Below are 7,809 nucleotides of genomic sequence, written 5' to 3' on the forward strand. Positions count from 1 at the left end.
ATAAATTCAAAGTCATGGAAAAGCGCCGCACGCTTTGCATCACGTGAGCCTTGGGAATGTATTTTGTGTATAAACCAACAAATGTTTTGCTTAGGAAGGGGATCCTCTCTTCCAAATACCTTTCCTCTCGCACGCAGCTTTTGTAGATGTGTTACCAAATGCACACAACATGCTTCAGAGAAGCGTCATGGATTGGGCGGAAAGCCTGATAGTTTGAAGAGTTTAGGGGAGTTTTTTTAGGATCAACAATTGCCTTTGAAATGGAGACCAACCTTTCACAAAGAGAAGGAGGAATAAGAAGTCGGGTGGAAAGCCTTCTAATGATTAGCCCTGCAAAGTTGTGCTTTAACAAATTGAGACTGAATTATCACAAGGAAAATCCCTCCTCCCCCCCCACCCTCCACCTTGTCTGGCTTTGCTTTTCTGGCAACCACCAGTGATCCCCAAGGGAAAAGAGGTAAAAAAAGGCTCCTTGCTGCCACCGGCGGGCAGCAATTATGACAAAGTCACCAAGGAGTCCTTATCTACCCATCTTGCACATCAGAAAACTGAGGTGAGTGGTGCCGTGGGTGAGTCGAGCCTCAAGGTGCAGGGTGGTCCTGGCACTCCCCAGTCCAGCCCCACTGGTGTCCAACAGCACCCGAGGTGTGGGTTTGATGGTGGGACATCACCAGGGAAGCGGAGAAAGGCGCACGGTGGATCCACTCCTTCCCTATCCCAGCCCAAAGCCCCTATTCTCATGATACCCCGTCCCTGCTCCCCAAACCTCAGAGTAGGATGAGCGGCCACTTACCTGAGCAATTTGGGAGATCACCACTGGGGAAAAACGTCTCCTTGATTATGGAGAGTTTGCGACGTGTCACTCCAGTTATTCCCTAATCATCATATCAAACTCCAAAGGTTCAGCAGCCGCAGGGCTGGTTTACGGTCCCTGCGGTTAAACGTTAACCCGCTCTATCTCCCGGCTCCCCACAGGCCTTTGACCAGATAGCTGGCTCACCGCTGCTCTGACAGCACCTACCCAGGCCCATTTTTTTGGTAAATAAATGCAAAGGACTGAACTCAGATCACATCTTAAGGGCCGTTGCTGTGCTACCATTTTGTTGCTGGTGTTTTCGCTCTGTGCCGAAGGCTTTTCCAGCTTATCCATCACTGCTGCTCCCAGCAGAGACGCTGGGAGAAGGGACACAGCCTGGTGCCAGTCCTGGTTCCAATAGGAGATTTTGGTTTGCCGGAGAAAGGTGGCAGGAGTGACATATCTCTCTTGCTGGTGGCCTAAATACACATAGCTTGCAAACTGCAGGTTTGCAGGAATTGATACAAAAACAAGCGAAGACTCAATATACTTGCAGCAGGGAAAGCCAGCGCAGGTTTCCAGGATGGTTTGTTGTACCTAGAAAAGGCTGCAAGTATGTTCTTTGGCCACGAAACTCTGCAATGGTGGGTTCTGAGTGTGGCAACCTCTGAGCAGCCAGAGGTTGCGGTCCTCAGGGGTGGCATATGGTGATGCAACAGCTGAATTGAACATTTGCCTCTGCTAGAATACTTTTGGACCATAAACATAATGAAATGGGCACTGTGCGGTGGTTTGGCAGACTTATTTCTTGTATGACATGTGGGTTTAGTGTCCCACCATAGGGACCCATCCTTGCCATTGCATCCTGCTACGTGTTCTCTCTCACCTCGACACTGGACCAGGACCACACCAGTTTTCCAGTCCTAAAGCTGATCCCCACCACCACCAGCCTTTGCCTACGCCGATGCTGAGCTACGTTTAAGGCTGCGTCAGGCTTTGTTTCGAGGTGTGTTAAATGAAGCAGTTTACTATCAGCTGTTGCTGACGCTTCAGGTTTGGAAAAGCGCCCTACTGGTGTTTGCTCAGCTTTAAAAGCGTCAGGTATTCCTGCACGGGGGGCAGATAACGGGGGCCTCGCTCCTTCCATGCGAGCAGCATCACGCTCCTCACTCAACCCAACCGCTGTCTCTCCAGGTGCTCCCATGTTCACTCGTTGCTTGGCCCAAAAATGCTGTTGCTCCCGAGGAAATGTCTGTCCTACAGTATCCACCTTTCTGCTGAATTCAGGGGTTCAAATGCAGATTTTGGAGCATATTTTTTAAGAGCAAATAAAACCCCAGCTATGACCACCTACCCCTGAGCTCAGTACCCAGGGAGGGTTGGGGTCTGCTGCTGCTTCTGACCCTCTGGGCAAAGCCTGAGAGCGATGGGCAGATAGAATTTCATATTTTTTCCCAATCAAAGAGATTTTTCTGTCTTAAACATGCCTTCCTATCTCATCTGTCACAAAGTACTGGGAAGATTTGATCATTGGTGACATCGGATTTCAAACTTGATACTCACGTGCCACCGAGCACCTTAGAAAATGATTTTAAACAGTTCAGCAAGCAAATAAATGCTGCACCCCCGAAGCTGTGACAGTGGAAGAAGCAAGTCGGCTCCAAGGAAACTAAGTGCCATGCGTTTTCATGTGACCATCACTAGAAAGGACTAATGAAAAAGTCTCTCTGGGGAAAAGAGAGCAATGCGGGATGCCATCTGAGCTCAGGTAATGGGGGAGACTGGTGACACGGGAGATAAACTTGCTGGGGAGGAAAAGCCATCTGCTCATCAGAAAAAATGCAGATAATGAGTGGGTTTAGATGTGTAAATAGAAGAGTTTGGGACGGAAAGCCAGTGGCCAAGCCCCATTTTGGGTAGCTTCCACCAGATGGACCCACAGATGTGGGGGCAACATGTATGGGCATGGGGCAACCACGGAAAGCCATTCAGATGTCAAAGAACTTGGGATTTTAGCATAATATTTTAAATGTTGTGAGAGAGCTACAGCTGTGGGTTTTTTCTCCTTTGTCTCTCTCTCTCCAGATCAGATTTTGCTCAGAAGAGGAGACGTGAGCTGCATTTAAGTTTCCTTGAAAGCCTCTGGAGGAGCACAGTTGGGAAGCCCCAAGGACAGGAAGACACAATTGTTCCCTATTCCATAATCATGCCAGCAGGGGGTTGCCTGTTGGAGGGTTTCCCTTTGCTTGCCAGGTGGGATTAGGTAAAGGAAACCATCCATACTCAGGACATTGTCCATGTCCATTAGAAATGTCTTGACATGCCACAGTGGGCAGATGTTCCATGTTGCCCCAAAGTCACATGAGTTTCAGTGGGTTACTTGGCCTGGGCAACTTTATGGTGCACAAGGAGACTTTGCAAGAAGGACAGATGGGGCTTAGAAGGTGTGAAGCAGATATTTACTGGTTAAAATATGTGTTGGTTAACTGAGACTTAGAAGCTTCTAGGCCAAGCAGTAAGGTGTTCACCACCCACAACTAGACACCTGAGGGAAATTTTCTGGCTGGTTATCAGCCTGGTGGGGAAAGCTCACCTCCATCACTTTTGGGAAGGTAACCTCAATGATGTTTCCAGTGCACTGGTTGTCCTCTTAGCTTTCTGCACTGGAGCTTTCCCCTCTAAATCCTGAAGCTGGAAGGAGGTCCATCTCAACCACATCCCCTCTTTCCTTAGCTCCTTAGCCCTGACAGTTTTTTCAGGTGTTCTAACTAAAGCTTTGCAGCTGGGCCAGATCTCTGAGGGGCCCATGGAGCTGTGCCCATTGGAGATGAGCCACAGGTGATACCAACCCAATCCTCCCTGGAGACCCAGCTGCAGCAGATTTGGAGAACTGGCTGCCAAGTGGTGAGAAGATAAAGGGCTGGACCCAGGCCAAGGGCACATTTGCTTCAACATGGAGAGAAGAACTTGTGTGGGGATGTCTGCCATGTAGTGGGAAGGAAAGTAGAGGCTCTGCTAAGGTGAGAGGTGCTGGGGAGCTTTTTTGGGGGGGTGGAGAACTATGGATACACGTGTTCTTTTCAAAAGACCAATGTGTTTTTGGTTACTGGGGTTGTGAAGGAACCTGGGGCAGGAGCTTCCGTGCATCTGGAGATGTGGGATGGTGCTGGAGGTTCCTCCATGAGTTCTTGCTCTTGGAGAAAGTGTGTGTTTTCCACATAACCCAGTAAGTCGTGTGAAGGCCCTTGCTGGGGGCATGGCTTTAAGGAGCACAACACCTCAGCTGTCATTGCATGACCTATGGTTTAAGGGGATCTACTTTCTCAAGGTTTAAAAGCTGTAAAAATCATGATGAGGTCAAATGTTAATAGTGTTGAAAGCATCTCCTGAGTCTTGTGTTTGCTTCCCTTGGTGGGAATGTGTTGGTGAGGCTGACCATGCTGTGGTCCAGGTGTGGGGGTGCCTGGGTGGGGTGGAGCTTTGGTTAATGGTATGATTACTGCTGGAAATGGATGAATAAATGGGCTGCTGCTAAAAGGGCTTTGGATGTTCCCAAGTGGGCAATAGATTCCATAGATCACGTATACATTTTTAGGGAAGGCTGCATATGCAAAGAGTCATGAGTTACAGATTGTGTTGAACACCATCACAACTTGTTATAGCTATATAAACATCATTATGCTCTTTTTCCCCAGAATAAATCTGCATACGGTAATACTACTGTAGTCTATAATTATAAGCAATTCAATTTAAGTCTTAATGGCTTTGAAAAACCACCCTCTGCTTAAGCAGCCCGCATCATACCCTGCTAGAGAATTGCTTCTAGGCTGCAAAGGAATTCATATTGGAGCAAATGTCCTGTGCGTATATGTAAATTTATGTCCATATATATATTGTTTTCTAAAATCTCTGTCAAAAAGTGGTTTAAAACAGGAGTTAGTGGCAACACTGGTTATGAAAATGTGAGGGGTTTTTTCTCTCCTTGTTATTAGAAGCATGTTTTAATTCTGTACCAAATAAGTGTTCAAAAGATGTCACTAGACCCAAATGCTTGGGGAGTTAACTGAACATGATATTCAGCTATTTTTAGTTATACTGAAGATTTCCCAACCTGCTTCCTGGCTTTTTCTGACTTCTGCTCATGCAGTTTCTTGAAACTAATAGTATGACCTCTACTCACCTTTAGAAAAAGACAAGTGTATCATGGACCTAATAATACTGTGTACTTAATAATTATTTTTTGTTACTTACTTCTAATTCTTCCATAAGGCGAAGTCCTTCTTAAGTAAGATATGAAGGTGAACCCTGAAGTCATAGGTTTTAAGGGTTTTGTAAATTCCTTCCTGCAAAAAGATATGAATATGTTGTTCTTTATACAAAAATACTGATGGTGGCTAGTTCATCATTCTCAATGGTAGTAGTTCTCGCAAAATGGAAGGAAACAATATTTACTTGGAAAGAAAACTTCTCAATATGTGCTTAACAGGCAAAATAGAAGAGCTGTGACTGTGAAAATGAAGATATAGGTGAATATTTCCAGCCAATGGGAGTATAAGTACAGTTAAAGTCAGGCTTTTACTTTCTGGTTATTTTTCCCCTGTTCTTCCCGCAGTAAGCTGACGTTAAAATTATTTGACGTGGAAATGGGTTTCTCTAAGGTCTGACTCCCTGACCAGTTCTTATTTCACTTTTAAGTGTATTCTGAAGTAATAGGATGTTCTAATAGTAATAGTTCATATTAAACACAAGTGAAAAGTATCAGTTGGATTCAATGTACAAATCAATGACAGCAAGCAATCTAATGCTGTTAGGACTTGCTAAAATAAATGTTGTGTAAATATATCACATACTAAAAATAATAAGGTCCACTGTTAATATTTCAGTTTATGAAATATATGCTTACAACTCTCCCAGCTGGAACTGAAGCTCACAAAACAAATAATTAAACCCAAAGGCCAGATGTGGTTATTTTTGCAGCAACTTTTTGTGGTTTATGTGTGTGCAGGAGAAAATCTTCCTTTTTTTTCTCTTTTCTTTTTTATTTTGGGACAAATAAGTGACCTGGAAAATCCTGGACTTGCACAGTTGTCTATTTGTTTTGGAAGGACACTCTAAGGCTGCATGAACTCAACATGGTGCAGCCTGCACAGCTACCTACAGCATATAACCTATTTTCATTTGAGGAGAAAGGGGGTTTTTTGCAGCTCAAAGGAGATCCTGAAGCATTGGTGGAAATAAAGCTGTCCAATAGCACATGGAACTTGGTGCCCGGGCTCTAATACAGGTGTAACTTGAACTTCCTCAGGGTCTTGTGTTATGACAAAGGTTCAAACGAGGGGGAACCACCCAAACAGCACAAAGTAGCTTGAAATGGCCATTGCCAGATGTCACAAATTGAAGAAATGTACTTTGTTGGTGTGTCCAAGGGAGAAGAATGGGAAATATTAACTCATCCATGTGTGTAGAAGCCCACCTAAGGAAAAAACCATTTACAGAGACAAATGATACGGTGTTGAATGAGGTCCTGTTTGTTGGAGCAAGAGATTTCTCATTAAATACTGCAGATATCTCCTGGTCCTCCCATGAGCCCACTATCACAGCAGCACAAACCAGCAGGAATCACCTGGGAGCTGAGAAGCTAGGAATATTAACATCAATCTGAAATCCCACTGGATAGAGGAAAGCTGGGGGTGAAAAGGAAATATCCCTGTGACTGGGTGCAGGTATAAAGAAGATGGAATCAGTGCCACTGTTCTAGTGTTTTAGAAGGGGAAAATAGTGAACTCTGCACAGTTATATATAAAATAGAGGAGGTAGAAAAAGTTATATTGATTTTGGGATATAAGGGTATTGATAAGAGAAATGGTAACAATTTGCGTAAGATACTAGGCGAGTCTAGGTAGGAGACACGAGGGAGATGAGGCTTGGAGGCCTTTTATATTTATTTTTACATATAAGTATAATTTATAAAAATGAAGACATTGGAGTACCTTGGTGACTTTTCTTCTGCTGGGAGAACAAAGAGGAAATTTTTCTAAGCAGGTTGGTACTTGTAGGCCAGACCTAAACCACTAAGTTGAGCCTCTTGCCTCTTCTGAGCTTGGGCCACCTAGGGAGGCAAGAGCAAATAGTTTGGGATGCTGTTTTCTTCCATGTGGCTTTTGCTGTTTTCCAGTTGTGTTTTGCTTCAAAAACCATTTCATAACTCCTGTGTCAGCCTGGTGAATACAGGCATTCGGAATACTCCCCAAATCACTCTTACAATGGTAGTCATGTTTCCGTGACTCATTGTACCTTTCCAATAGGTAGTAATTTTCTTCTGAAAAGTATTTCTGCAGCACATTGCATTAAAGCACGTTTTATTTTCCTGTGGTATTGCAGAACAAGACTTGGGACATTCTGATCTGTTACGGCATCAGATACAAAAGGTTATAGAACAGGTACGGAGCTGTTGATGGCAATTCAGAAACTAATTCACAGCTGTGCTAGGCTTTAATGTCCTTACTCCAGCTTTGTAAGTCCCTGGTTTGGTAATTCATGAGGAAATAGAATCATAGAATGGTTTGGGTTAGAAGGGGCCTTCAAAGGTCATCTAGTCCAACCCCCTGCAATAAGCAGGAACGTCTTCAACTATAGTAAGAAAAGTATTTTGGTCAAATTGTGTAGGGGGAAAGGGAAAAAGAGTGGGAAGTGGCATTTAATCTTGCAGCATGTTGTGTCGGGAGGGGTGAGTGTAGTCCAGCTATTTCTCTGCAGAAGAGGAAAATTATGTATTAAATAATGTCCGTCAAACTTGACGGACACACCAGTCCATTAATTAGTCAGCAGGCTAGAGAAAGAAGTAAGAAATGCCGTGGATAATGGGAAAGTTGAGTTTTTGTTGCACTGATATTGCTGTTGTGCTGGTGGTTTGCATTTCTTGCAAGTGCCCAAGGACATTCTTTTAGTTGTGTTTTTCCCCTCTGGAACTACCTGAGAAGCTGCATCTGGAGCTCAAGAGAAAAGCCCAGCAG

The 7,809-nt window shown here is 44.4% G+C and overlaps 1 protein-coding gene across 3 annotated transcripts in view; it reads right to left on the minus strand.

Moving 5' to 3' along the window:
- The window catches only part of A1CF (APOBEC1 complementation factor), a 28,085-nt gene extending 27,162 nt beyond the window's left edge, over window positions 1–923 (minus strand). For 2 of the 3 annotated variants that reach the window (XM_005505192.3, XM_005505191.3), the window contains exon 1: window positions 794–907. The gene's annotated coding sequence lies outside the window, so the exon portion shown is untranslated. Of the gene's footprint in view, window positions 1–793 lie in introns of all 3 variants that reach the window. The other variant, XM_065068158.1, reaches the window with a different exon arrangement.
- Between the last annotated feature and the right edge of the window lie 6,886 nt (window positions 924–7,809).

Source organism: Columba livia, chromosome 6 (genome assembly GCF_036013475.1).
Source record: "Columba livia isolate bColLiv1 breed racing homer chromosome 6, bColLiv1.pat.W.v2, whole genome shotgun sequence".
Classification (NCBI taxonomy): domain Eukaryota; kingdom Metazoa; phylum Chordata; class Aves; order Columbiformes; family Columbidae; genus Columba; species Columba livia.